Source organism: Mus musculus, chromosome 3, assembly GCF_000001635.26.
Source record: "Mus musculus strain C57BL/6J chromosome 3, GRCm38.p6 C57BL/6J".
In the NCBI taxonomy this organism is placed as follows: domain Eukaryota; kingdom Metazoa; phylum Chordata; class Mammalia; order Rodentia; family Muridae; genus Mus; species Mus musculus.
In genome coordinates this window covers 32392894-32415942 of record NC_000069.6, presented here as the reverse complement: position 1 = coordinate 32415942, position 23049 = coordinate 32392894, and the positions used below count along the sequence as shown (strand labels likewise).

The 23049-nt window shown below is 43.1% G+C and overlaps 1 protein-coding gene across 1 annotated transcript in view; it reads right to left on the bottom strand.

Moving 5' to 3' along the window:
• The window catches only part of Pik3ca (phosphatidylinositol-4,5-bisphosphate 3-kinase catalytic subunit alpha), a 69048-nt gene extending 50170 nt beyond the window's left edge, over positions 1-18878 (bottom strand). Inside the window, exon 1 of the mRNA NM_008839.3 lies at positions 18451-18878. The gene's annotated coding sequence lies outside the window, so the exon portion shown is untranslated. The remainder of the gene's footprint in view (positions 1-18450) is intronic.
• Between the last annotated feature and the right edge of the window lie 4171 nt (positions 18879-23049).

Here is a 23049-nt window from a genome sequence, read left to right as displayed (position 1 = left end):
CACATTTCTGAGCCAAAAGATATAAATTTACAAAAACATCAACTCTCCTCAAGATGATTTATACACTGATATAATGCATATACAATAACCAGTAATATTTATAGAATTAAGCATGCTGTCTAGAAGCAGTATGGAGAAGGATCTAGCCAGAGATCTAAGACTGTACCAAAAGTACAGTTCATACAGTACTTCCAGACACTCTGGCAGCTCAAGCTGGAAGATCATATGCAAGCCTGGGCAACACAGCCAGACACTGTCTCCTCCTCCTCTTCCACCCCCACCCCCACCCCCAGCACCACCACAATAAAATGACTGGGGCTGAAGAGATGGCGCAGGGGTTGAGTGAGTACTGCTCCTGAAGAGAACCAGAGTCCAGTCCTCAGCACCCACATCAGGTGGCTCACAACTGCTGTAACTCCAGCTCCAGGGGGATCCAATACCTCTGCTTTCATAAGCACTGGCACTCATGTACACACAGACACATAATTGAAGATAAAATAAATATTAAAACAATGCTTTAAAACAAATAAAAAGATTCAATGTGTCGCTTCAAAGCAAGAGGAAAAGACCACCTAGAACTAGCCAGACCCTAGAGGGATGACAGCAGGGCGCTGGGGGGGGCCTAGGGCGCGGGGGGGGGGGGGGGCCTACGTGGTGCTGTGTGCTTGTAATCCCAAGCTTGGTGGGCCAGTCTGGACTATAGTGTGAGACCGTTTCAAAATATGAAAAATAAATTATATGGGTTTTTTTTTTAAATTTAACTTTACATTAAACTAAAGCCTGCTCTGAATAAATTGTGTAAAAATAAAACCATGTAAACACTGCAAGAAAACATGAGATAATGCTTTTCAATATGCATGAAAAAAGATCTTCCTAAATAAAACTAAAAAAAAAGGAACAAATGTAACAGCATATGGGGATGAAAACTGCTCCGTGAGGAGGGACATACTAAAGGAAAAACAAAATACAAACAAGTAAAAGCTCCTTGCTATGCATAACTGACAAAAGTAGAAACTATAAATAAGAATGAGACACACAGAGTATGGATTGAGAGTTCATAGAAGTAATGCAAATGGCTAATAAAAAAAACCCTCATCTATAGTCATGTACAAATGCAAATTAAATGATACAACATTTCACCTATCAGACTTGCCAAATTAAAAAACTATTAAGAATACCCCAGCCTCGTAGAAACAAACAAAGAAAGGCTCTGGAAAAACAATTATTCTTCCCCAGAGCTCCTAAAGGTAAGACTGGTACAAGGCATAAAGGGAAAGACTCTGTACAACGAAAGGAAACTAGATCAGACAACACATGACCCAGCTTCTAGAGGAGACATGACAAGCAATGAACATCTGACTGGCGGCAACAGGGCAGAAGACTGCTGCAATTAAAACCTGCTGGAAAACAGCCAGACCAGGGATTTTATGCCCAGCAAACTATCACGGTAAAAGGAAAAACAAACAGGGTATTTCTGGACAATGAGGTTCTCAAAGCTTTATTTCCCCTAAACCAATCCCCAAATTTAATCAGAAAATGGCCTCTTCAGAATGGGTATAGAACAAAATGTCACCATTCCTTGTCAGTGTAAAAAGTAAGTATAAGAGGACTAGGAAGGGAAAACTGGGCATAATTAATATAACACAGGAAGCAATGAGGAATATTACCGAGTTGGTATTCTGGGAAATGGCTCAGTGTTAAACTGCCTGCCCTGTAAGCATGAAGAGCAGGTTTTGGCTGCAGGTGGGTGAGGCCTGGGAAAGTGGAGAGGACCTCCAGCACACACCCGCTAGCCATGCTGTCAAGATCTGCACTGGACTGAGACCCTATCTGGGAGGTATAAAACAGGCAGTTTGGGGGTGGTTCCTCACATCAGCTACATGTGCATGCACAAAAACAAAAAACAAAAAAACAAAACAACAACAACAACAACAACAAAAAAAAAAACCAAGGGAGAGAGGGGAGGGGGTGGGGAAGAGGTTGACTAAGCAGGTTAGTAAAAATCACAGGACTCAGCAGGTAAAGCACCTGTCACAGAAACTTGATGACCCGTCCAATCCAGGATCCCAGGTAAAGATAGAAGGAGGACTGACTCCACAAAGCCGGCCTCTGACCACTCTACATATGCATCATGGTGCACCCATACACACAACAATAAACATTTCAAAGATTAAGAGAGAGTACGGGTTGGGTGTAGAGGCACACACTAATCTCAGCACTCAGGAGGGAGAGGCAGATCTATGAACTACATGCTGGAGGCCAGCCTGGTCTACATAACACATTCTAGGCCAGCCGCCAAGACTGAGTAGGAAGACCCTCTCTCCAGAGGGAAAAAACCTACCCAAACCAAACCATAAAAGAAACATTAGGAAACTCAAAACTAGGATCAGGATGCTCACATTAATATCCCTTAAATCCAGTGGCTACTAACAGTGGCCAGCTTGTCTCTCAAACACTTTTATGATTTTATTTTTTGTGAGCATGTCAGTGTGATGTGCATGTGTCCATCTGTGTGCATGTATACTTGTAGGTATGTTAAGCAGGCACATGTGGAAGCCAGAGGTTGGTCGGGGTTGTGCGTCTTCCTCAATCTCTCTTCACCTTATTTTAAGACAGGTCTCTGACTTGACCTGGAGGAGTTCACTAGGTGAAACTCAAGGACCTGCCTGGCTCCACCTTCCCAGCTGCAGGAGTACAGGCGCTCACTTGCATGGCTTTTATATGGGTCCCGGGACACCATCTATCCTCATGCTTGCAAGTGTGTTATGGATGGACTGGGTGTGTCCTTCCGCTTAATCCTGGGGAAGGTGAACAGGCATCTGCTTTTTAATGCATCTTTCTAGGCACTGGGGAACTCTGCTGGAAATCTTTTAAGATAAAACAATTTTCCAGTGTTTGGCTTATTTCAAATTATGTGCCCCTAACGTCTATTTTCTTGATTTTGATTCCAGAAATATTGGCAGAAAAAGTTGACAGCTGGGTATAAGGATATTAGAAGATGATTCCAATTATCCAAAATGTTTCTTTTAAAAGAACAGATGCTACTAAATGTTGCACTGCTAGCATTTGGTTTAAACCACAGCTACATGTCCTCTGGGCTCCTAGGCTCTCATTCCACAGCTGGCCTCTGATTTCTGTCAACGCCCTGGGAACAGAGTCTTCAGCCAGGCTACAAAACTAAGCTTCAGATGCCCACTTGAGATGAACACATACGAAGGCCTTGGCTTTAAGTGCCTCAGAATAAGGTCTTGTACATAAATTCGTCAGCTCAGATTAATCAAGTACTTTTGGACGTCCTGTGGTCACTGAGCTTCAGGTAGGCACGCCTGATGGGTGAGGGTGCTCAAGTATTTGCCTCTCTCCCTGACTTTCTTCTGTAAAACCTATCCTGATAGCTTGTGCATGAAATTCTGCCAGTTACCATACTGACAACTCTCAACGCTATGGGAACTTAAACAGGACAGGAAACAAAACCTGGGTGAGACAATCCAGAAACACAGTATAGAGCTATGGGGGCACTGATTATGAGATGAGAAATAAGAGGATTTTTAAGCAATACGCATATCTGGCAATCAGTTCAATCAACTGGATACTGCTACTGAGAAACAGTAATTTAGACAAGTTAGCACATTAGAACAGAAAAAGATCACGTGAGATGTGGAGACCCTGTAAGAACAAAACTAAAGTGTTACCCCAGCTCCTTTCTAGAGTATTCCCCACATATCCTAACATGCACATCAAAGTGGCTTGTGTCTGTCTGCGTGTAAAATCCACCCACGCACATTACAGAACTTCATTCACATCGAGGGCTAATTGAGTACACACAGGCATAAAGCCCTGTGTGCAACAGAAACAAAGCACAGCAGAGAAAAAAAAAAGTACAAACTGACGAAGATACACTGCCTAAATCTTCATACTCTCTAATATCTTTCTTTTTTCTAGCTGTACTCACATAGTACATACAACTGTGTACTTTAAATTTTTTCCTTAAATTACTGGAATTTCTTAATAAATAAATAAATACACATACACACACACACACACACATATATATATATAGAGAGAGACTGTGTGTATGAGTGCGTGCGTGCGTGCATGCATGCATTCAGACAGTGATAAAACTCAAACCCTGACTTTGCACAGTCTACCAGATAAAAGTTTATATAACTACTTATTTCTATAGGATATAGAACATAGTATACTTGTTAAATACTTAAGGTATTACAAATGACAATATACAGGTGCTGCAAGTGAAAATTACTGGGTTAAAACTGTTAATTAAAATAAAAAAATTTTTAAAAAACCTATTGATTTTAAAAGTCTAAAAATCGCCCACTTGTATTCCAACAGCAGAATTAGAGAGGCAGAAAGCTTCTCCCCAGCAAAAGCCTTAGAAACACACTGCTGTTGACTTCAAAGTAAAGACACTGACCACTGCCCCTGATGCTCACTTCCCCCTCCCTCTGGGGTTTAAACAAGTCTCCTGCGTGTGATGTGCGTAAGTAATGAAATGAGCTTTGTCTCCTGGGTCTGTTGTTCATCCACTTTCAGGACAGGGATTTTGTGTTTTTGAAAGGTTTGTATTTTAAACCATTGTCTCTTGAATTTCTGCAAAGTTATTGGTTATAGCTTTAATTTTTTTTTCCCATTTGGATGAGAAAGCAACGAGAAAAGAGAAAGTGTCAATGTTTAAGAGTCAAATATATGCCAGGTGTGGTGGCGCACGCCTTTAATCCCAGCACTTGAGAGGCAGAGGCAGGTGGATTTCTGAGTTCGAGGCCAGCCTGGTCTACAGAGTGAGTTCCAGGACAGCCAGTGCTACACAGAAACCCTGTCTCAAAAAACCAAAAAGAGTCAAATATATGAATTTCTACTTGCTAAATATTACCAATTCTTAGTAAGTTAGTTCTCCTAGATGTATACTATTTTCTAAAATATAGGTCTTTTCCTCTGTAGTCTGGTGAGTCCTATCTGGAATAACTGTTTCTGGGTTCTCAATTCCTTTGGTGTATCTTTTTTTTTTTAAGATTTATTTATTTATTATATGTAAGTACACTGTAGCTGTCTTCAGACACACCAGAAGAGGGAGTCAGATCTTGTTACGGATGGTTGTGAGCCACCATGTGGTTGCTGGGATTTGAACTCAGGATCTTCGGAAGAGCAGTCAGTGCTCTTAACCATCGAGCCATCTCACCAGCCCTCCTTTGGAGTATCTTGATGGGCACACTAAGGTCTGTGTCCAATTCTCATGTTAACTATCTATAATGCATTTTGATATCTAGAGAGGTGGAAAATTGGCTGATCTTGCCTTCTGCCTAAAGCTGTCCTTTTACCTACTTATGTAGTCTCTCAGACAAAACTAAGAATTATCCTAACTCCTCAAGTGTATTAAGATGAAAACTATGCTATAGCTATAAATCAATAGGAAAAACTGATTCTTGTAAGAGCTAAACTTCCCATCTAGGAACATCCTGTGCCTCTACCATACATACAGTGTTTGCTTAACCACAACACATACATGTTTCATTAAAATAATCTTTTCTCTTACTTTTACAACTTTTCGTTATATTTCTAAACAACTATTATAATCATAAAGGAGAAATGCTGATTTTTAAATTGTTTTATATGGAGTTACTCTATACTCTTAATCTAGTAATTTCTCAGTTGACTCCCAGTGTTCCTAAAAATAGCTATTCCTCAAATGGGAATTATCTTGTTTCTTTTCTAGTATTCATCTCTCCTCTAAGTCATGTACCGAAGCAAGCAAATTACTACAGTTTAGAAGCCAAATACAAAGACAACTATAAAATAAGAGCAAAGGCAACCAACAGTCTATCATACATATATTTTATGATTAGCAACTAAGAATTACCCTAAAAATGAAAAAAAATGGCCTTAGATGGCTAAAGCAAACTGTCATCTGTGTTTGTGTATTCTGACAGGTACACACAATCACACATAACCCATACTTTTAAAGGCTGCATGTATCTCATGTATTACATTTGAATACTTTTAGGTTGTCACTTCAACTGTACACATCTATATGAAATGTGTAGTGATCACTTACATGTGCTGAAAACAACAAAATACACGCTAGACCTTGAGAGTGATGAGGCAGGCATCTCAAGAACGGTGGTCACCTTAACACCAAGGATGCCAAGCCAAGGGTGAGCTTTACACACAGTGATCTTTTCTCAGGCTAAATTGTGAAAGCACTTTTGAAAAATCATTACTCCCTGACTATCGAGAATGACAGTTATCTTACAACATCTTGTCTTGTGACCCCTGAACTATTACTCTCCTTCTCTTCTGTCTATTCATTTCTAAGACTGTGAATTTGCTAAATGAAAGTTTTAACCAAATGGGGCAGAACTTACTCTTTTGTATACAAAACACCAACCTCTTTTGTATACAGAAATAGTCAAGAGAGACAAAGTAAGCAATCTAACTTACCACACTGTCCCTTCCCATGTGACACTCGTGTCCTTCATGCAAGCACACAGTTAATGCCCATCCCAACTGGGGAAGGAAGCAGCAGCTCCTCCATGATCGTGAAGAGAAAAGCATACCCTTGTCTCCATGTGCCAGCTTTAGAGCGGGCTCTGCTACCTAGCCCCGGAAGCCTCTCATTGGGGCTGGTAAGATGAGATGTGTTACATTTCTAGGCCAGAACCAGATACTATGCTGCTTACTATGTGCTTACTAACTAACCAGAGAAGCGGAAATCTTTAGTATGCTACTTGTTAACTATGTGACACAGACAAGCCTAAAACCACATGATTGAATGGTGTTGTGTAACAGTTTCCTCTGAGATTGAAACATTCCATCCTTCAGGGAAGCTCCTTAAACAAAAAGGCAAACAACTCAAAATAGCTCCAGGAAGTCCTTGAAACTGACCAAATTCACTTGGCCCCTCCCTCCAGAGTAAACAATAAAAGCTAGGCTATGCAGAAGATTCTTAGACAAGCCAAGCTGCAAAGACTGAAGTCAGACCAGCTGCCTGGAAGAGGTTTACATTTGACTCACTTGGGAAGAACTCTCCAATTCGCTGAGCTGCCTGCAAGTTACATGGTGTGCTTCAGGTTCCCAGCTTTTTCGAGTGGTCACCTGTGGTGGGTGGGCCTTGCTAGGTCTTTGAGTCATTTCTGCTTCTCTAAGTAAACCCAATAAAACTCAGTGGTTCACCAAGTTGGGCGTTGGTGGTATCCATACTTAGGTCTGCCATGGGCTCCCTATCTGGGGTGAGTAGATATGTGTGTTGTGTCTACCCTGGGAAAAGTGTTGTCATACAAATGGCTACTGACTGTGAGAGGCATTTCCAGCCAGTCTTGATCAGTCTACAGATGGACTCACCAGTTTCCTCCACACCACTATACTTGGTAAATGCCAGGATTTATGACTGTCTTTCGTTCTGTGACTACCCAAGTTTATGCTGCTACCTCCCAGCCAGACAACATCATTCTAGACAACCAAACTCTTGTGTTCCCAAGACATGCTCACTCACAGTCATCTCAAAATAAACTTACTCAAAAGCATGCTTGTTTATTATCCTTAAACAATCTCTTAAATCAGCCACAAAATGTACAGTGCTAATGCTTTTGTCTATCACTTTATAGACATGTTTTGTACTTACATGTATTTAAAGGATATATCTGTGTGTTTGAGTGTCCATGTGGGTGACACAAAGAATACAAATGTACAAATTGCTACAGCCAAACCTGCAAGCTACCTGGGGACCAACAAAACTATTCAGCCAACCTAAGCAGCAGTTTCTCTTCCAGGATCATATAATTAATCAAGACTATACTAGAGGCAAGTTACATGAGTAACAAAGTTACACTCAGCACCATGAGATTCATGTTTAGGCACTGACAACAACCACGTGGGCAACAAATTCACACTGTAATCTTATGTCTACTTTAAATCAAAAACTCAATAGCAGATGTGGTTGCAATATTTAAATTATCATTTCATTATCACTTCACATGTGACTAAGATAATTTCACACAAACTTAATGTGGTGAGATTCCAGTGTACTGATCAGGTGTGGAAATCCAGTTTCCTAATTTCCCAAATGGAAAGACTACACATGTACTGAGGTGTTAATGTGAAGATTAAGGGAAGTAATGTATAAAGACTCTATATACAATGTTCATTCCTGACACTCATGACATTAAGTTTAGATCTGAAGGACTTCAAGATTACTAAGAGGGCCTGGGGAAGTGGCTTAGGTAGTGCTCACTGTGCAAGCTTAAGGATCCCAGTTTGATCCCTAAAACACACATATAGATCGGCCTCAGCGTGGCGACACACACTAGTGCTTCCAGCACTGGGAAGACGGAAGGAGAGAGGAATCCCTGGGGCTCAGAAAGAGACTCTATCTCAAAAATGTAAGGTGGGGTCACATGTGGTGGCTCATGGATATAATCCTATCACTCGGAAGGCACAGGCAGATCTCTGGGGGTTCCAGGCTGGCCAGGGCTACATAGTTATTAGACCATCGAAAAAAGAAGAGATGACTAAGGAAACTACATGACACTGACCCCTGACCTCCACATACTAATACATGCACATACCCCACACATGTCCCTCTTTTTCTCACTAGAATACATTTAGAAAACCAAAGAAATTAATCTTCTGTCAGTGTTTCAGCTGGAGTTGTGATGCCATTTAAATTAAAAGCAAACAAAAATCAGTCTTACTAGGTGTAAGGGGAGGTTCTGATGTTAACCCTGTTCCCCAATTGGTCCTTGATTAGTCAAAAAGAAGGCTGGGAGCCACTTGCTGGGTAGAAGGACAAATGGGACTTCTGAGTCTCAGGAGGAAAAGGCAGACACAAGGAAGGAAGGGGGACTGGTTTCTTCTGTGTTTTGGAGGAAGAAGAATGTAACAATCGTGTAAGGTCTGGGGTTGGTAGTGGGTAGGGCCTGCGGTTTCTGCTACAGATAGGTGGCCGAGGGTGTTTAGCAGCTAAATGTAACAAGTCACTAAGTTTAGGGTGGAGGGAGAAACGGAGATAATAAATTAGTAAGGGCATTGTTGACCCACAATTGTGCCTAGTAGGCAAATTAAAATAATAGGCTGTGTGTGAGTGTCTTTTATCCTCAGATTTAAGGGTCTCCGATTAGGGGTAGTGGCGGCTGATCCAGGAGCAAAGGTGATAGACAGAAAAGCCAGGTTAGGGTTGGTGGCAGCGGATCCTGGAACTAAAGCTGGGTAAAACAAAGGAAAGCCAGGAGGGGCCAAAGCAGGGTCCAGTCCAGGCAAAGGCAAAAACAGTAGCGACTTTAAAACTGCATGCAACAACTATATGTACGTGCACACACACACACACACACACAGCTTTGAACAGATTTTCCTGCCTCAACCTCCCAGATGCTGGAACTACAAAAGTGTATCTTCATGCCAGCCTAAATTAGAAACTTCAATTCCAACATTAGTCACAATGGCACAGAACTCTCTGCACATGCACACTGGTCTCTGAATTCTACGGTTTTATAAACAGTAAAAATATCTGGATAAAGTCAGTCTTTAAATCACATGACAATGAAATATTCAGCAATTATGACAAAACTAACACATATTTAATTGTTTAAAAGCATGTAGGTTCAGGTTGGCAGATGGCTCAGTGAATGAAGGCTTTGCCATGAAGCTAGACAACATTGAGTGATCCATGGGACCCACATGGTGAAGAGAAATGACTCCTGCCAGTTGTCTTCTGACTCTGTTTATATGACATGCCATGAGCTACCCAACACCCCCCCACACACACCCCGTAAGTATGCAATAAACAATTTTAAAGCACATAGATTTTCTTGGCATATGAGAGATACGCCACCATGGGATTATAACCCTGGAAAGTGACTGTGAATCTCATCAAGAGCAGTATAGCCCTAACTGCTCAAAGTGAGGTAAGAAAACAGAAACATTTGCTTTGTAGATCTTAAATTGGAGCACCCATAACACTACTAATCCCAGGGAGATGACATGACAGAATTTTGTGCTACGGCTTTAGAGATTAAAGGGAAACAGATTAAACACATGGAAACAAACCACATGGCTGCCTTCCTTATTTTCACATAATAAAGTCCTAAAGTTTAGTGATGAAATAGTCCATGTATATGAAATAAATGAAGAAACCCTACATATGAAAGATCCAGTATCTAATTAAGACTCTAATCCAATGAGAACTGCATATAAGTCCTGTCATATGTCATACATGGGAAAGGAACAGCCAGATGCACAAACAAGTGCTGCTTCCAAGTATTAGCTGGGGTTGCTGAGAGCCTGTGGGTAAACAGAGAAGCCCTGGCCTCAGGAAGCTTAGCCTAAGATGAAAGAAATCTAAATCTATTTCCTTAATACTTGCTGTCCACTCATTCTTCACTCAAGTATTAAAATGTTAATGTTTTAATAGAACAGAAATTAAGAAGTACAGAACTGACTAGTATCCTAAGCTTGTTAGAAGGCAGCATACACTAGCTACCAAGAGCCAGGACCCAGCACAACATTCTCAGAATAGAATTCAATTCACTGCACAATGTCACAACTCCAAAACAAATGAGTAAGATGTGGTCCCTACTCTCACAGCGCCCAGGGGCTGTTACCGAATGCCCAGAGTGTGCTGGGCACTCCTACATGCTTTCCTGCTTTATTATGATGCTGGCAGTCATGGCGTGAAAAAAAGTTGTTTGTTTTTCAAATGAGAAAACATGTACCACTCAGAGACTATGTAACAGAGACAGACTAATTTACCTCCCCAAGGTCATGCCTCCAGTTTAGAGCAGATGTTCTTAACCAAGCAGCCAGCATACTGGCTATCCTTTCACTTTCCAAGCTGTCCCGACTTCCATGTACCTCAGCTTTGCCACGTAACTCACCTAATCTTTGCTGGGAAAACATATCTGCAGGAGTGCACTAACCTATACATTTGGTAGACTGCTGGTAGACTGCCACTAAATATACCCAACCGCGTTTTAGGAATAGTATTGAGCTTTACTTAAATAAATGATTTGTGGTCAGTGATAAGATGACTCAGTGAATAAAGGCATTTGCCATGCAAACCTGCAACCTAATTTTAATCTCTAGGACCCCTAAAAATGTGGAGGGAATATAACTGGGCGCCATAGGTTTTTTTATTGACAGGTGAATTTTTTTTTAATTTTAATTTTTATTTACGTTAGTATTCTGCCTCCATGCACATCTGTGAGGTTGTCAGATCCCCTGGAACTGGAATTACAGACAGCTGTGAACTGCCAAGTGGGTGCTGGGATTTGAACCTTGGTTCTTTAAAAAACAAACCAATGTTTTTAACTGCTAAGCCATCTCCCCAGCCCCAGGTGAGTGCTTTTACACAGTTTACAAGAGATTCTATAAGGGAAAAGAACCAACTCCATCAAGTTGTCCTCTGACCTCACCTATCTATCTAACTTAGCATGTGTATCTACACACATACACAGTAACACATTATCAGATTTTTAATTAAAAAACAACTTGGCAGATCTGGGAATCTTATACTACTACTAAGGAAACTGAAAGCTAGTCACTCCAGTAAAGAACTACTGCTTGGCTTCTTCCTATCAGTCCTATTAAAGGCAAGCTACAAACTGCTTTGAAAAAGTCAACTTTTATAGTTAGCGTATACTTAGAAAAATCAATACAAAATACCCACTTCGCAGATGCTGTAAGACACTAGTGGCCTCTGAGAGCATCAGCTGCAAATACCAAGAGCTGTTACACTTTCAGGAAACCTTCACAAGGACTTACTGTTGATTCGACCCGTCGTTCCCTTGCTGCATAACACATGGTTTCATTCCAGATAAAGCCGGTTAAGTTTGCAATGTTTTCCCCATAACTTTTCCCAGTTACATGTCTTACAATTGATGCTGTCTGTATTTCATAAACCTGGATTCACAGAACAGTAGCTAATTTGGCAAAAAAAAAAACAAAAAAATCTCCAGCATTTTTGGAGCTGCCGACAGCTTTCCAAAGGAAAAAAAAAGAACATTCAATCTCAGCTAAAGGCAGTGAGTAAACTGTGAAATGCAATAGCACTTGAGGTCTACATCTGCATCAAGTCCATCATGAAAAGCAAGAGCTCTCAAAGAGAAATAAGCCACAGAAATCAGTTTAGCATGCTGAAAAACAAGTAGACACTCAAAACAAGCCTGAATATCGCACTGTCTGAAAGGTTCGCTGACTGACATACCACACGCAGAAGGTGATCTTGGCAGTCACAGACTTGAGTCCACAGCAGAAGCAGCATGCCTGGCAGGGCAATGGCCATTGCCATCTTTCCATGTGCTTGTCAGCACAACTGAGGACAGACCTAGAGAAGTTTGCTGTGCCTCTGGATTTGTTTCCAAGATTCAAAACTGCCTGGTGCCACTGGATTACCAAGAGAAGCTAGGGAACATATTTTCCTAGAAGTCTTTAACAGTAAGATGATGTTCAGGGGCTATTAAGAGTGCTGTGACTAGTGTCCTGGCTCCCTGCTTCGGCCACTGGAACACACTGGTGACCTACTCTCAATGCCTGTCACCCATCTGACCACTCCCCGTGCCAGTGAGTGAGATGACCAGGCCTGCTATAAGCCTGGTTTTCCAGAGTTACTAATACAGGGACGGAGGGTTTTTCCAGTGACAGCCACAGAATTTCACACAAAAGCTTTCAAATATGTCCAAACTGACAACCATACATTTTTTAAAAAGCTTCTGAAAAATAGAGGAACTAAGAACTAAACTCCCTCTAGGGAGTGGTTTGCTCACTCTGAAATCTGAAACAGGCCTTGAGTACTAGGAGTCCCATAGTCTGTGAATTGTAAAGAACTTCAGACATTTTCCAGGTAAAGAATAAGCACTCTGAGAAGCCAAGATCTAAAGCCACATGGCTAAGTTAAAAGCTGAATGCAGAATTCCAGCACTCGGAAATCTGACACAATGTTGTCTTCCCCCAGTCCAGCCTTCCTAAAACTATCAATCTTTGTTACAAAAAATGTCCTCCAGACAGAAGTAGAAATACACAATTCATCAACAACTTATACCAGTGTTTCTTTCTTTTTAAGCTGTATTTGCATGTCTGCATGTGGGTATGTGCACATAAGCAAATGCCCACAGAGGCCAGAGGCACTGGAGCTCCTCCTGTCACTGTGAGCCTTTCGCCATGGATGTGGATAACCCAAGAAAGGGCCTCCAAGAAGGGCATGGTGTCGCACACCTTTAATCTCAGCAGGGAGGCAGAGGCAGGAGGATTTCTGAGTTCAAGGCCAGCCTGGTCTACAAAGTGAGCTCCAGGACAGCCAGGGCGATACAGAGAAACCCTGTCTCAAAAAACAAAACAAAACAAAAAAGGACCTCCAAAGAGCAGCAGTAAGCATTTTTAACCAATGCCATCTCTCCACCCCAAAAGTGTTTCTTAGATACTTCACGTATACATTGAATAGATGACCTACAACTAGCATAATTTTTTAAACTACCTTTTCAAGTGTATAGCTACTAATTGGAAGAAATATAAAGAAAGATATTTTGATTTTTCAAATGTTCCCAAATTTTAAAATAACCTTCTTCCCACCCCCCTCCACCCAACGGAGTCTTACTACATACCTTTGGCTGGCCTAGAACTCAACATATAGACCAGGCTGGCCTTGAACAAAGAGATCCACCTGCTACTGTCTCCAGAAAGACTTCTCTGTTATAAATCCAATTATATGCTAAAAGTTACTAAAAGGTAACTGTTTATTGAGTATAATTTAGACGAATTGTTATGCTAACTACCAAAACCAAGCACTTAAATTTCTAGGCCAAATAGAAAAGACATTATTCTAGCATTAGATATAAATTTAAAATAATCATTTGTATATTATTTTCTAAATGGTTTTATGCCAGAGCTTGGGAAATCACTTCAATTTTCTCCTCAATACATTAATGACTCAGCAAGCAACACACTATACTGAGCACACTATACTGAAACACAGGAGTCCAAAGGTTCCGCTGTCTGTCCCCACAGATTCAGCGTAGCCATGAGACCACAGCTCTTTTTTTCAAAGCTCTTTATTTTTAAGACTTATTTATTTTTATTATTTTTAATTATATGTGAGTATGTATACACAAGGGCTAATGCCCACAAAGGATCTGGCCTGAGCTGGAGTCACAGGGGTTGCTGGGAAGTGACCTCTGGCAGAGAGTGCAGGCTCCTAACTGCTGAGCCATCTCTGCAGCTTCTGTAATCAAAGCTCTTCACACCGAGCAGAAAGAGCTTGATTTGGACACCCTGACTTTGAGGGAAAGCTGCCTTTGCTGTAAGCCACCTCTTCCATCATGAAGTCTCTCCATTAATTCTAAGTTTCAGCTCCCTAAACTGAACAGGCACACAGAGGAGGGATGCATACCTACAAGTGCCTTAACGAGGTCCTTATTCAGACCTTCAAGGTTGAACACTGAAGTCCATTACAGTGTATCTAACATGGAGCCACGAATGACAGTAATCCTAGGCTGCATGGTGGACCCTCAGACTTCACTGTCAAGTTGTCCTGTATTTACCTATTACATGCAAATAACCTCAGTTCCTCCTAACCATCACTCTTAATCTTTATTTCACAAGATTTCCCCCACTACTTTCTGTCTGCACAGCAGGAACATGCTTAGTGCCTAGCTTCTGGAATTAGCCCTGAGATCAATTCTTCCTGTATTTCCTTTAATACTTAGAAATTACTCAATAATGGTCCCTGAATTTCAAGGACTTGTAAGGAGATTTCAAAGTCTTTAAGACTTATTTTGTAAGTCACTATTAGTTTTAATTTGTTCCCTTTTTGTGACTATCAAATCTTACTTTGTTTAAGCTGAGAGACCTGTAAGCGCATCACTTTATATACGCATTAGCAGATTGGCACTTGCTATCTAAGCACAGTGGGTTTCCATTCAGACTGACCAAAACCTGAGAGTCTACCTACAAGTTGAATGGGATTCTAAGGAAGCAAAACCGAAAGCCACAACGGTTTGGGACCCTCAGCACCCTTGCAGTGCCATCAGTTATAAAGGATTAGAGAAGACACCTTCCCTAGTGGAAATGAACTGTTTGGACTAAATCAGTGGAAAACTCTCCTGGATCTGAACTGAACGCACCCTCTCTACTGGGCAGTAACACCCCCATTACACAGCTCAGGACTTCTGTCCAAACTAGTTCTGCCAGGAAGCACTGGCTCATTTCAAGGCTATCTTTGCTGCCCTGAATTTTAAGGCTAAATCACTGAGTACTACAAAGACATCCAACACTTTCTGAGACAGAGGACGGCAAAGGCTGAAGAGTTGAAGACTCCCTGAGACACAGCATTTGGGGGGAAGGAAGATCTGAATGCTTTCCAGTCTCCAGGTTTCCAGTTCAGGGGACCTAGTAATGGTCCATCTGCTGGCAGTATGCATGCGTGTGCTTGTAATGGAGAGCTACTTGATGTAATTTATAACCTCTCAAATGTCTCCAAATGAAAGCCATGTGAGCAGCAGCTTCAAGGATATGTACTTTTCGTGAAAAAAAAAATGCATTTGGCAGCAAGAAAAACTTATGAATTATACACATTATAAAGAAACATCACCAAGGTGCTGTTCATCCAATTGCCTACAGTGTGCTTTAGCATAACTGTGTATCCGACAGAGCCAGTCCCCATCCTCCTGGAATTCACATCCTGGTGGAGGACACAGACAAACAGATGACAATGCAGTGAGGAAATTTGGTTACAGTGGGGGACAAGATGCCATGGGAACAGGAAGCAGCAACACCTAACCCAAGCTGCACTTCTCAAAGGAGGCAGTCAGCGAGCCAGGGAAGCAAGACTGAGAGGACCAGTGTTGCAGGAAGTGCAAGAGGCATGTGCACAGGAGAGCAAGGGAAGGCCAGGGAGCTGCAGTATGGGAGGGAAGGGGAACCAGGACCAAGGCAAGTCAGACTGGCTCTTCAGAGACAGGGCTTCACAGTCCTGTCCATTAGATTTTCACAAACTTTAAAACAACAACAGAACCAGGTCTGGCTCCATGTCAGACAAAGTACATCAGCATCTATCACAATTTTAAAGCTGTTCCCTAGGATGACTGTGTAGCCAGGACTGAAAAGTACTGGTGAACTTGAAGAAGCCAGGCAAGGTGGCGGATGCTGGTGATCCTAGCTAAGTGAAGGCAAAAGTACCCCAGTTGCAGGCCATAAACCACACTGCAAGATGCCAGCTCAATAACAGCAGCACTAGCCACACGATCCTTCCCCAAACAAATAAACCAAAACCAAGCAAACAAAGACCTGGAACTACACACAATTACACGTGTACTACTGCAAATCTAAAAAATAAAAGGTGATCTGATTAAACCTCTCTGGGCCCGTTTCCCAGCTCTATTAACTGAGCAATGACCCCGGACAAGATTAAAGGCAGAGGTGAAAGGAGTCAGAAAATGCTGTTTTGTCAATGAGTCTCTCTTCCTACCTGCCTGGCCTCACATTAGAATACCACTTCCCAGGGAAACTGATGTTGTTCTGTCTACATAGGACATGTTTTTAAAAAAAAAAATACTTAAAAGAAACCAGACTTTCTTAAAGCCCTACTTGACTATACCTTACACAGCAAACTATGATATTCTAAGATTTTTGAGGTTGGATAATTTTAAAGATCCTAAGTATTTTTGTGGAGGGGAAATCTTTCATGATGCTTCATAAACACTTCCTTTAAAGATTCCCCCACTCTGGAATTCGAGATATAGAACAGTAAAATAGAAAGGACTGATCCTTTTAATGCCACTCGAGCTACTAAAGAGATCAAATAGGATTAAGTTCGCTCTCTTCAAATAAACAGACCAGCAGAGCAAAGGCTCTGCACATGACTGCAACTGTTTAAACTCTGTTCAGTAGAGAAGACTAAGACAGTGAGCTGGCTTTAAAAAGTTATCACCGCCTACTTTATATGAGTATTCTCTTTCTAAATTTAGACGGTTTTTGAAGGGAGTAGTGATTGGGGATAGAGGACCTATGGCTGGAGGGAAGCAAGGCGTCTAGGACCCGCAGGTGCTGTTACCAGTCTGCAACACACATCCAGCTCTCAAGGGAATCCTCTCTCACAAACTCACTGCTCTACTTAGCTCCCTGTACTCAATGACCTGTCTTTATCTACAGGCATCTTACTTGAAAGTTTAAAAACCTTAGATAAGCTCAATGTTTTTGTATCTGTGTATTCATCTTTCAACTCCTTCCACTTGAGCAGGCTTGCTTTCAAGCATTATACTCTGTCACCAATAAAATAGCAACATTTGTTCCTTATTTCCCTTCTGATGATTTTACTATTCTGATGTGGTAACATTTGCTTCAATCACTCGTTCTGCAATTTTTTTTAAATGTGTACTTGCCTATTTTGCTTATTTTGAAAAATGAACGATTTAAAAAAAAATATGGATGACTACATATTTCCTATTGTCTCCCTTTAAAAAGTCCCACAACACGAGGTGGAAAAAAACAAAAAAACAAAAAAAAAACCCAAAACCCTAAGTCAACAAAACCCAAACCCAAAAAACAAAACCAAACACCAAACCAACAGTACCCTTTCAGATAATTTTGACAGATACTGCAGAACAGTTAATCTGGTAATTAAAAATTTCCAGAACACGTGATGTTTATTTATACCGTGATCTACGCTGTCAACCAGAACCCGACGCTTTAGTTTGAAACAAAAATACCTTACAACTTGAATTCACAGACACGGTGGTAGATTCTTGGATTGCAGTTGCAGTGGGAGCCCACTAATCAAAACACCGTGTTTTGATTTGTCCAAATTAATTTAGCAACACAGTATCTTTTATTTTTATTTTTCTTGGCCCAGGACTTTTCTTACAACGCATCATTAAACACAAGAGATTCGACATCACACGATGTCAACAAATACCAAGAGAGGCTAGCTTCCAATATGGTCTAAAGTGATTCAAAAGTTGCAGTGGCAACGGCCAGACCGGAGCTACCTGGGCTCTATCTACCCAAGCCGGTTTCCCCAGGGTCCCGCGAGCCCACGCCCCGCGTGTGCACAAAGGCGCAGTGGAGGCACGAGCTTTGGGCTGCAGTCTACTCTGTCCCCCACAGACGCAGGCTGCACAAGCCCTCCGCTGGTCTTCCATCTACCCACGTAGAGCGGAGGCTGACACCGTCCGCGAGCGGCAGAAGAGGCCGCACGGTCCCTGGATCGCAGGGGAGGCACGGAGAAGACGAGCGCCCGCGAGCCGACACCCGGCTCCGGAAAGGAAGGCCCGGCGAGAGTGAGGGCGGCGGGGCTCGCCAACACCCGACCCCGGGGCGTGCGGCCCTGCGTGCCCTTCCCGGCCTCGCTGCGATCGCGCGATGGAGGAGGACCGGGCGGAGGCCGGGTACGAGGAGAGGGGCCGGGAGCCCGCCCGCCCGCCCGCCCGGAGCCCGCCCTCCCTGCCATCTACTCACGCTCCGGCTTCTCTAGGCTGCGCGGCTCCCGCCGCATCGGGTCCCGGCCCCGCGGGCGGCGGCGGCGGCGGCGCCGAGGGAGAGGACAGCGGGCGGCGCGGCGCCCGCCTCCCGGGCCCTCTCCCCCGCCGCTGCGGAGCGGCCCGGCCGGGCCCGAGCGCTGCCTCGCCGGCCGCCCCAGCCCCAGCCTCGGCCGCCGCGGCACCGGAACTGCCGCTCGCTCGAACGCTCTCTCCGCTCGGCGCCGGCCCCGCCGCACGCCCCCACCCCCGGCTCCGCTCGCCGGCGCCCGGGCTCTTTTTCCTTTTGTTTCCAGAATAAACTTTATTGGTCTCTCTTTCCGCTCACATCGTGTAAACAAACAACGAACTCTTCCCCACCCCCTCGGCTCCCCCCTCCTGGGGCAGAGGAGGGTGAGAGCTGAGGAGGGGCCGAACTTGCAACGCCCCGGAAACAGGGCTGCAAAGACCGGAAGTGAGGCGGAGAAGAGGCCGGGCAATGGGCAAGTTCGGGAACAGTGACTCACTGCGCCTGCGTCCTGCTCTTCCGCCCCGAGTGGCAGTGCGAGTCAGCGCTGCAGTCGTAGCTCAGGCGGTGGTGTCATCCTGGGACGGCGGACGTGTCAAACCTATTAGCTTCTTCCAGCGGCAGTCTGTCTTGGGAGAAGCAGACAGGAAAGTCGGGAGCGAGGGATGCCCAAAGAGGAAACGAAAGGAGGGCAAGATGAAGGGTGGCTCTCCCAAATTGGATGCGGATTTCAGGAAGAAGTCTTTTGCAAACACTGGTTTAAATTGTAACCCACTCCGATAGCCCTCTGCAGTCTTTAGAGGTCTTTGGCTATGTCCAGTCTGTTTTCCTTGTATCCCAGCTATAGAAGCTGTGTTACTTTTTCATTTTTGAGGCTTCAAAATAGTTATGCTGGCTTTAAGTACGATTCAACGTGGTGAGGTACTGCCTAAGGTTTTGGTTGCAAGGAATGAGATATGTTGACTTTTAAACGATGCAACCCCAGTAATCCCACCACTCAGGAGGCTGCCGGATCTCTGAATTCCTGAGTTCGAGGCCAGCCTGGTCGAGAGGCGGGGGCGGCAACAGACGGACAGACAGACAGTCGGTATCCTGCGTTTCTCTCCTTACGGGTCTTTTATCATATTGAAAAAGCCTAAGGTCCAGAATCGAAGTCAGAGCCAAGTCCGGCAGCCTAGTGCCCCCTGGAATTTTTAAAGTGTAGAGGACAGGAAATACACTCAAAACTGCCACGCGTCCTCAACCTCGTCTTAAGGATTCATTCCTCTGTGTTTTACTGGACTGTCTGTATTTCCTGTTTTCTTTCTTTTCCACCCTAAGGCCTCGTTTTAATCTCACATTCCAGGGAATCTGAGTTTTAAAATATTTAACTAGTCGTGTCCGGCAGTTTCAGAACACCCTTATCCCCGGTCGAGGAGTTAAATAACCTTGAATTTCATAGTTAATCTTAGGTCCTAAAAGCATCATTACTTAAATTGTGCTTCCTGTGTGATATTAATAGATAATACTTGGTCAGGGAATTTTATGCTGGGAATAGTTTGCTTTCTAATTTTTTTTTTTTTTTTTTTTTTTTTTTTTTGGTTTTTCGAGACAGGGTTTCTCTGTGTAGCCCTGGCTGTCCTGGAACTCACTTTGTAGACCAGGCTGGCCTCGAACTCAGAAATCCGTCTGCCTCTGCCTCCCGAGTGCTGGGGTTAAAACCACGCCCAGCTGGGTTTTTTGGGTTTGTTTGTTTGTTTGTTTGTTTTTTAAGCTAGGGGCCAAACTGGGGACTTTGTGTATGCTAGCAAGTCCCCTACTACAGAATTACAGCCTTGAATTCTTTCTGCAGTATTGCTAAATGTTTAAAGTATGTTACACATCTGTGGGATAGAATCATTAAAATACTGAAAGAAAAATGCTTTAGAGGAAAAGAAAAGTTACTTATTATTATATTATTAGACTGTGAAGCAAGCAAACCAAAATGCATCAGAATTAAATAATTTCACCATAATTCTTCCTTTATTAGAATTAACTTATTTACTTATGTATTGAGACAGGATCTAGACATGAGCCCATGGGTTGGCCTCTGTCTCAGCACAGTCTTCCTGCTTCATCAGACCAAGTACTGAGATTACAGGTGTGAAACATCACAACTGGTTAATACCATCCTAAGCATTTTGAGGCCGAGATGTCCACAATAAAGCTATTGTTTCATGCCAAATCACTAAAATTATGACCATAGTTATTTGTTTCTAGGTTGGGTTTTTTTTTGTTGTTGTTGTTTTTTGTTTGTTTTTTTTTTTTTTTTTTGACGCAATGTCTTAGTAGCTCCTGCTGGCCTTGAACATTCTGTACTTCTGTGGATGAATTTGAAATGGTGGTCCTTTGGCTTCTGCCTTCCAAGTATGGGGTTAGAGGCATGTACAATTATTCTCCTGCCTTCGGATTTACTACCATTGCTGGGGTGATGATTCACAATGATTATGAATTTCACTGGATCAAGAAACACCTATGGAAACTGCTGAGACTCACCTCTGGGTGTGTCTGGTGGCATTTCCCAAGACAGGTAGATCAGGAAGGCTCTGAAAAAAAAATCAATGGATTAATCCTTTGATGGATTCATAGTATAATGGCAGTGTTGGGAGGTGGTGGTAGGGAAGTGGTGGGATTCAGGGCCCAGGGGGAGGAAGTAGATCAGGGAGGTTAGGGGAAGGCTCTATCTTGCCCTGGTCTCTTCCTATATTTTCCTCTCTCTGCTTTGAGCTCCAAGAAGTGAGAAACAGTCTACTACACTCCAACTTCCATGATGTTCTGCCCAGGCTTGGGGAAAGCTACAATAAGCTGATTCCTTTGAAACTATAAGTTAAAATTTGGTGTTATGGGGAGGTACTGGACCTGCTAGGAGGTGAAGCCTAGAAAAAGGAAATTAAGTCACTGAGGGAATGTTCTTGAAGATGATATTGTGCCATGCCTCCTGAAGCTGGATCCTGGAAACCTGACTGGGAGCAACAGGAGATTAAGAAAGACAGATAGGTGTAACATAAAGCTGGAATGACTGCATGAGTGCTTGGATAGAGACACACCAGCAACCCATATGGTCAGCGAGGTTGTTATGTACAGCATAAATGAGGAGACAGATCTTTGTAGAGGAGCAATCTCCAGGTATGTAATGGTGCCGTCATGGGGAATGAAGAAACTGCAGTTGAGACTCTGTACTCTTTGCAAATACTGTTTTTAGTTAAAGGTCAACCTTTGGTCGGTATGTGTACTCAGACCAGGGAAAGACCTTGCCATTCTACTGAACCTTACTGGAGGAAGTCCTCGCCATTCCCATGAGTCTCAAGCGTTGGCATCCTTGGCATGGTCATGCTCGTGTCATATGCTCATTCACACAGAGAAACACTGGCTAGAAACCCACAATACTAGGACTTTGGTTGCTTTCATCGCTGCTTCCTGGATGCTGTGAAATAAGAATCCTCCTCTGCCATCGGCTTCTTACATAAGAAACTGTTTTGCCAGAGGCTCAAATTAACGTAATCAAACAGCCATGAGGTGAAACTTCAGAAGCCAGAAATCAACGTAAACCTTTCAAGTTGTTGATCATGGTTTAAACTTTTAAATATCTATTTATTGATACAGAAGGAGGGTGTGCATGTGCCATTGATGAGTGTGGAGGTCGTACAACAACTTGGAGTAGAGTCTTCCCTTCCGCCCTATGATTCTTATGGTTAGAACCCTGTTCTCAGGTTGTGAGGCCTGGGACTTTGTGCCTTTAGCTGCTGAGTCACCTTGCTGGCCCCTGTTGTGTGACACTATTCCTGGGAAATGTGTCAGCTTGTCCCAGATAGGGAACTGATGACATACCAAAATACAGCTACCCCTAAGGTCCAACTTGCTGGATCTATGAGTTTTGTCCGGGTTTCTTATGAGAATGGGTGAGGTGTTACTTAGAGGAGCAGAAATGACTCAAAAGACAGCTGCATCACCAAAGCCCCTCTCCACTCTCCCCTGACCCCCAGCATGGGTGGCAGCTCACACAAGCTGGGAGCTCACTGCACAGCCTACAGGCAGGTCGACAGCTTGGAGAGCGTCCTTTCCAGGCAGCTCTGCTGGTCTTCATTTCTTAGGCAGCCAGGCTGGTGTCTGGGTATCCCAGGCAATGCCTAGAGTCATCCTTGCAGGCTGGCTTATGGGAATGATGCTCATCAGTCTTGACTGTTAGTATACTCCTGTTAAAGGAAGGGTCTCGGGAACCTGGTCAGTTTCAGGGGCTTCCTGGGGTATTTTTGTTCCAGTGTCAAATAACTTAATTCAAATCCTACTGAGTTGATTCTTGGGAATTTGTAATGAAAACCAAGCAACCCAGTTGGAAAATAATTTTCCAACTGAATGTTAATGTTCACCGTGTCGACATTTCTTACAGTCAAGAACTTTTAAAACTATTTTGGTGTTGATGACTTTGACCCAAAGCATGTACTAGTTAATCATCCCAAAGTTGATGAGATCTAGGGTAACTGGACAATGGAAAAGGTGTCTGAGAATAAGCCCAGCCTTCAGAAGGCTCTATCCTGTGAGAACGCACATGCATTT